Source organism: Zootoca vivipara, chromosome 7 (genome assembly GCF_963506605.1).
Source record: "Zootoca vivipara chromosome 7, rZooViv1.1, whole genome shotgun sequence".
Lineage (NCBI taxonomy): Eukaryota > Metazoa > Chordata > Lepidosauria > Squamata > Lacertidae > Zootoca > Zootoca vivipara.
Window position 1 is genome coordinate 9482613 of NC_083282.1, and position 8045 is coordinate 9490657.

Sequence of the window (8045 nt, forward strand, 5' to 3'; positions counted from 1 at the left end):
ATCCTGACTGTTAAATGTGGAATCATGAATGCCACACCAGAAAGCACCAGCCTCGTGGGATAAGGGTAAACATCTTAAGCACTCCAGGATCATCCATAAGATTGCACAAATCATGCTTGGTTCGCTTTGTACCAAGAACCAAGCATATGGTTCTGTTTTATCCTTGCAGCTCACAATAAGAATGAGGAGAAACAATGTCTACATCTGGACTCGGCAAAATTTATGGGACAAACTTTTGTCATCAGCATTCAGGGGCCTGCTGAGTGATCACTGAATCTCTAGTGTCTGCAATGAGACTGCCACCTCCATTTCTGGAAGAAATGTAAAAGGGTAAAGGGACCCCTGACCATTAGGTCCAGTCGCGGACAACTCTGGGGTTGCGGCGCTCATCTCGCTTTACTGGCCGAGGGAGCAGGCGTACAGCTTCCGGGTCATGTGGCCAGCATGACTAAGCCGCTTCTGGCGAACCAGAGCACCGCACGGAAAAGCCGTTTACCTTCCCGCCAGAGCAGTACTTATTTATCTACTTGCACTTCGTGCTTTCAAACTGCTAGGTTGGCAGGAGCAGGGACCGAGCAACGGGAGCTCACACCGTTGGGGGGATTCAAACTGCCAACCTTCTGATCGGCAAGCCCTAGGGTCTGTTTAACCCACAGCGCCACCCGTGTCCCTTTATGCAATGTATGTGATATAAATAGCCCACAAAAAGCCTAATTTGTTTGAGTGGTGCTGTCTTGCCCTTCTAAGGACTTCTGAACTTTCACCTGTATGGGAATTCCCCATCTCCTGGCACTGGTGAAATGGAGGAGCTCCACCAACTGCCTCCCTTGGTTGAAGCTAGCATAATTATTTGATTGTTTTAATGTTCTTATAGCCTACCTTTTAGAATAAAAATCCTCAAGGTAGCTTACAAAACCAGCAATAAATGCAAATAGATGTATAAAAATAAGATGCTAAATTCAAAATGGTGGGTGGAATAATACATATTTTGGAATCTGATGCCTTCCACCCTAGTGAGAAAGAAAGAAAGAAAGAAAGAGAGAGAGAGAAGGGGGGGAAGAAATCTGAGGCTTTCTGTCTAAAAGGTGCATTAAGGGGCAAGCTGCATGCTTAACAACTGTTCACTCGCAAAAAGCAGTTCAGGGGGGTCTTCTGTGTAGATTGGAACTGTGGTGTGAGGAGAAGGGGTGGGGCGAGTAACCTTTCCTTCCTGAGCTGTATTCCTCCTCCCAAAAAGCACACTGCTATTAGCATCCGAAGAAGCTGTATCCAGCAAATACCGGTAGCACCTTAGAGGCAAATTATGATGACAGGATGATTTCCTGTGGGAAAATAGCAGAGATGAAATAGTTAAATCTGCCTTTCCCTGTGCAGGGAGGGATACTCTCCCTCCTGCTCCCAGACATACATTTATCCAATTTATGCCATCCCTTTTAAAGTTGCTTTCCAAGGCAAAAAAAAGTGGGAGACACCTCTTCTTCTTCTTCTTCTTCCTCCTCCTCCTCCTCCTCTTCTTCTTGGTACTGTCAGTCTCCTCAACACACAGGTTCCGCCCTGTGGAATGCCCGCCCATCAGATGTCAAACAGATAAAACAACCATCAGACTTTTCAAAGACATCTGGAGGCAGCCCTGTTCAGGGAAGTTTTCAATGGCTGATGTTTTAGTGTGTTTTTAATATTCTGTCGGGAGCCACCTTGAGAGGCTGGGGCAGCCCAGTCAGATGGATGGCATATAAATAATAAAATTATTGTGGTTGCTGTTACAGGCAAAGTAAAGTCATATCTCTGCCGTTTGGCATTTTAAACATTTAAACAACTCAGCTCCCGGAAGTATGCCTCCAAAATAACGCCACCACCTAAGTAGTGTACAACTGCTGGTATTGGGGGCAGAGGGAGAACTTTATGTTCCAATGGCATCCCGGTTTTTACTTTAAAGAGTAATGCACCCACTTACGTTTGACAGTTCCCTGGCAAGCAATCAGCAGCGGCATATGAACCTAGCCACCCTCAGCTTGGCAATTGGACCATGGTGAGTTACAGTCTTTGGTTTCCTTCCTTGAAACTTCCAGGGGGTGACTTGTAGCTCTTCCTACATTTCCCCCCCCAAAAAGCCACTACCAGCTGCAGAACCAAACTATAAGGTCAAACTATGCAGAGGTCAGCACTGGAGCTTGCAGTTAGGAGCCAGCATAGAAATAACAAGCAGCTCAGCAGGGAGGAAGAACATCCTATATTTAGGCTCAGCGTTTTGTTTTCAAAAAATTTGGCTAGAACAGAACTCCTGCTGCCTTTTCTATCATGGCACTCAAGGGGCAGCCTTGCCCCAACCTGCTGACCATTTGATGTTTTAGACTGCATGTACTGACTGGGGCCGATAGGTGTTGTAGTCCTAACCATCCCTAATGGGATGCGGGTGGCGCTGTGGTCTAAGCCACTGAGCCTCTTGGGCTTGCCAATCAGAAGGTTGGCAGTTCGAATCCCCACAACGGGGTGAGCTCCCCGTCCCAGCTCCTGCCAACCTAGCAGTTCGAAAGCACACCAGCGCAAGTAGATCAATAAGTACCGCTGTGGCGGGAATGTAAATAGCATTTCTGTGCACTCTAGTTTCCGTCACGGTGTCCCGTTGCGCCAGAAGCGGTTTAGTCATGCTGGCCCCACGACCCAGAAAGCTGTCTGTGGACAAATGCTGGCTCCTTCGGCCTGGAAGAGGGGTGAGTGCCACACCCCATAGTTGCCTTTGACTGGACTTAACCATCTAGGGGTACCTTTGCCTTTTGGTCCTAAGCAGGATGCCTAGTTAGGGAAGTTCCCCAAGAAGAAAGCAATTCGTTACCAGGCAGAACAGGTAACAACAAGGCAAGACTTGGAACAACCCTGCCTGCTGATTCTTGCCCCAGAGGTGCCGTGTTTCTCCAAAAATAAGACACCGTCTTATATTTATTTTTCCACAAAAAAAACCACGGTGGCTTATTTTCAGGGGATGTCTTATTTTTTAATTAAGTATGGTACAGTTTAACCTGCAAGGTTAAACTGCCTATCACTATGGCTTATTTTGGGGGTATGGCTTATTTTCGGAGAAACATAGTACATGTGGAGCCTCAGATCTGAACTTCATGGGGGACAACCTCCATCCCAGTATGGGCTTCTTGATTTGTGTTTATGAAACGCTCCTCACTGAAAATCAATCTGCTTAATTTCTTTCCTTCTTTCTTTTTTCCCCTTGCAACTCTCTCTGACCACTGAAATACCTCCTTCTGCTTTTGCGATCACTCGTAGCCAAGTAAGATAGTCTTCCATGAACACGGTTTTAACAGTGAGTCCATAAGTGATTGTGGAGGCCAATTCTGGATCCACACGTCCTTCCCCAGTGGAGACATACCGTGTTTCTCATATTATAAGACATGTCTTATATTTATTTTTTCCTCAAAAAAACACACTATGGCTTATTTTCAGGGGATGTCTTATATTTTTCCTCCTCCTCCTCCTCCTGCCATGGCCGGTATTGCTGCTGTGCCTATCACTATGTCTTATTTTCGGGGTATGGCTTATATTCCTTGAATGCTTAAAAATCCTGCTATGGCTTATTTTATGGGTATGTCTTAAAATATGAGAAACAGGGTAGGTTTCCGGGCGGGAGTTGATCACAGTGAGGGTTTGCCAAGCGTGCCTTCCTCTTAGCACGTTTCTCCCTTTCGTCCTGAGTTCGAGCGTCTTCCAAGCCCATGACACCTTTGCTAAAGGCTGTTCTCCTATTGGAGCGCTCGCAGGCCAGTGTTTCCCAGTTGCCGGTGCTTCTACTACATTTTTTTTAGATTTGCCCCGAGAGAGTCTTTCAACCTCTTTTGTTGACCACCAGCATTGCGCTTTCCATTTTAAAGTTCGGAATGGAGTAGTTGCTTTGCAAGACTATAATCAGGCATCCACACAACATGACCTCGGCTTCATTGTACCGAGATATACAATGACATGGAGAGATGTATCTGCTGCTAGAGAAAGCAATTATTTAAAACCCAGTTCCTCACAAAGGAGCTTCTAAGATCTTGCAAGCCTCCCCATGTCCTTTCTCTTCCCTTTCTTTCCCGTTGCCCTTTTCTTTGCTGGTCAATGGGGCTCCCAGTGACCTGTGCAGCCCATCCAAGCGGCCGGGCAGGGGAGCAGGTGGCAGCCCTTGGCTGGCAGCAGCCTTTGCTGGGAAACAGCGAAGATCAACAGCCCCAATCCACCCAGTAGATGCAGAGCCAGTCCACCCCTTTGACAATAAATGCCGAAAAGTGTGAAGTGAGGTTTTTTTAAAAAATAAAAAAATCCAGCCGCTTTTTATTTGTTGGATATAATAGTCTATTTTGGGCTTCTTGGGCATTTAGCCTGCCATTTAAAACATAGAACAATTAGTCATTTATAAATGGCTGTAGCACATCTGCAACGTTATAGCCATCACCATGGCAACAGCCTGCAGAAGCCGAGGAGAGGAAGTGCAGAGAGAAAAATGAGAACCCTGACGTTTTTTGAACACCCCCCAGGATGGGCTAGTAGATTGAGAGGCTGCCACACCCTCAAGAGCAGTCAGTCACCTCTTCTGTCTGATAGTCATTGAGCCCTTTGATTTCCAAACTCCTTTGCAGTCCTTTGCTTACTTACCCGGACAGTGTCCCTGCTTGAAATTCACTCTCGCTTTGCAGCTGGAGAAGAGAGGCTGAGAGCAGCTACTCCGTTAAGACCACAAGGAATCTCTGTTCATGCAACAGAGCCAAGGATACTCACGGACGGGGGGTGAGACCATGACTCCTAGCCCTACCCTAACTTTAGCGCAGGTTCACCTGGGGCTCTGAATGCAGCCTAGGTGCACACATATGAATGGAGGCTGGGGCAGGGGCCAGCAGGCAGAATCCTGCTTCCAAGAGTTCGTGCCCCCACAAACGTTATACTGTATGTGTGGAATTAGAGGCTGCAGCAAGCATGTTGGGAACCTGAATCAAAAACCCAGGGTCAGCTCGAGGGAATGTCACCGTTCTGAACCACCTGTTTTAGAGCGCCTCTTGGCCGTGATGTAAAAATTGGGGTTTGGCTTTTGCTTCCCAATTCTCCATGGGGCTCTGAGTCCATGATTGGTCAGGATGGAGGCAGGATCCGGCGGAAAGCAAGGCAGGTCTTTATTATTATTATTATTATTATTATTATTATTATTATTATTATTATTATTGCAACAGAGGGAGGGACCCTGAACAAAAGTGTGCAGGAAACCTTTAAAGACTTTGGACATTGCCCAACCCCCTGAGCCAAAGACCACCCCAAAATCATCATACATACAGCATAGGAGGCGGGTCTGCGGCAGAAATCCTGTCTACCAGGATACCTGATAATGGTCACTGGTTGCATTACCTGGGCAGCCTGGCCATTCATTTGTGATAAGGTTAATACTTTAGTTCAGGCATCCCCAAACTCGGCCCTCCAGATGTTTGGGGACTACAATTCCCATCATCCCTGACCACTGGTCCTGTTAGCTAGGGATCATGGGAGTTGTGGGCCAAAACATCTGGAGGGCCGCAGTTTGGGGATGCCTGCTTTAGTTCCTGAATCCAGGTCACAGGCTCACCCTAATCATACACAAAGGTAAAGGTAAAGGGACCCCTGACCATTAGGTCCAGTCGTGACCGACTCTGGGGTTGCGCGCTCATCTCGCATTATTGGCCGAGGGAGCCGGCGTATAGCTTCCAGGTCATGTGGCCAGCATGACAAAGCCGCTTCTGGCGAACCAGAGCAGCACATGGAAACGCCGTTTACCTTCCCGCTGTAGCGGTTCCTATTTATCTACTTGCATTTTGATGTGCTTTCGAACTGCTAGGTTGGCAGGAGCTGGGACCAAGCAACGGGAGCTCACCCCATCACAGGGATTCGAACCACCGACCTTCTGATCAGCAAGCCCTAGGCTCAGTGGTTCAACCACAGCACCACAAAGATGCCCTTAAAACAGGATTTGTAAGCAAAAATACAATGGGAAGGCAGAAGAATGTTTGAGATCATTGGGAGGGTCAAAATGGCTTCAGGATTGCTCTCCCGTGCTATTTCAGACACATGGTTTTTTATATTTAGAAATGTGTGCATTTATGAATATTTATTCTATATTTGAGAGCTTAGAATTCTTATGACAGCCGTTCCCAGCTAGCCTCATCATCTCTGCCCAGTGTTAAGATTCACTTTTGAGCCTGGAAGGAGCAACGGCAAGTCTTCTTTTCCTAAAATGCGGAGCATGTAAAGCAAATCGCACAAGATGCATCCGGGGGAACCGTGTGCCAGAAAAAGAATTCACCAGATGGTGAGCGTCTGAAAGGGGATTAAGTTATCACCTGAGGGAGGCCAGTGGGGAAGAGTGTTCTGTGCTCCAGGAATAAAACAAGCCTCCTGCTTGCCTTCCACTGAACCGTCCCCGTCCCCCCACTGCCTTACTTGGCAAATTTGCCAAGTTGCAAACACTTTGGAAAGGGCTCGAATCTCCCCTCAACACATTAAGAAAAGCCTTTTGTCAATCCTGACAGTATTACAAGAGAGAACTTTTTTTTGTGAGGTAGCAGGTCTTAAGATTCATAAAGATAAAACCAAACTCTTGGTTAAAAATATGAATGATGAGAGTAAGAACAAATCACAAGATGTATCTGGATTAAAGATTGAAAGTACGGTTAAGTATTTAGGTGTATGGGTAACAATCAACAATATAAAATTGTATAAAGATAATTATTTAAAAACCTGGGAAGATATTAAAATAAATTTGCAACAGAATGAATCTTTCACTATTAGGCAGAGTGCCAACTATAAAGATGAATGTATTACCTAGAATGTTATTTCTGTTTCAATCAGTTCCGGTGATTGGCAAGACAGATGGTTTCGACGCACGGCAAAAAGATATTTCTAAATATATTTGGCAAGGAAAAAAAACAGGAATAAAGAAAACGGGAATAAAGAAAAAAAGGGAATAAAGTATAAAATATTGATAGATGCAAAAGAGAGAGAAGGTTTTTCCCTGCCGGATATTAGACTATACCAGGGATCCCCAAACTTACCCGACTTCGGGCTGGTTCCTCCAGCGGCAATTGCATGGCAGGCCAGAGGGCAGGGGGACATGCTCCCATACGCGCACACACTTGCTTTTTCTGGTGCGGTGCAGCGACGGAAATGGCTTCTGCACATGCACAGATGTCATTTCCGGTGCACTTCCGGGTCGGCGCAGCACCAGAAATAGCTTGTGCACATACACCTGGGAGCGTGTTCCCCCGCCCTCCAGCCCGCATGTGTGCACAAGCTATTTCTGGCGCCGCGCTGACCCGGAGATGGGCAACCGCACCGCGGCGCACCAATAAGAGCAGGCAGCAGGAGTCGTGGGGGGCCACACAATTGGCTCGTGCGGGCTGCATCCGGCTCCCGGGCCTTAGTTTGGGGACCCCTGGACTATACTATGAAGCATCTTGTCTTTGTTGGTTGAAGGAATGGGTAGCATTAGAGAATTCACATATTCTAGACTTAGAAGGTCATGATAATATTTTCAGTTGGCATGCTTATTTATGGCATGAAAATGTGAAAATACACCCTAATTATAATTAGGGGGAAATGTATAGATTATGGAATAAATACAAAAATCTATTAGAGGTAAAAACGCTACTTTGGCTCTCACCGTTGGACACTATAGTGGTAAAGATGTTGGCTGTAAGATGTCTCTTTCTTTGACAATGTATCCACAGTTCTTCCTTTTCTAAGGTTGAAACTGATTATAATAGAAATGTTACCCCAACTGGCCCTCACTGAGGCTGAATAGTCTTGGTTTAAAATGGGAGAGGGAAGCAGCTCATCTTTGCTGTCTCTAAATGGGATGTCTCCGACATTCTGGATCTGGCTTAAGCAAATAACATAATGCTAAGTGAAGATTTATTTAGTTAAGCTGCCTTATATTCATTTTGCTTTGCTTTCTGCCATTCTATTTTTAAAAGTTGATACGCATTATTTAAATTCCTTTTCATTCATTCGTTTTGCTGAGCTTCTCCGCGTGTCTCCTGTCA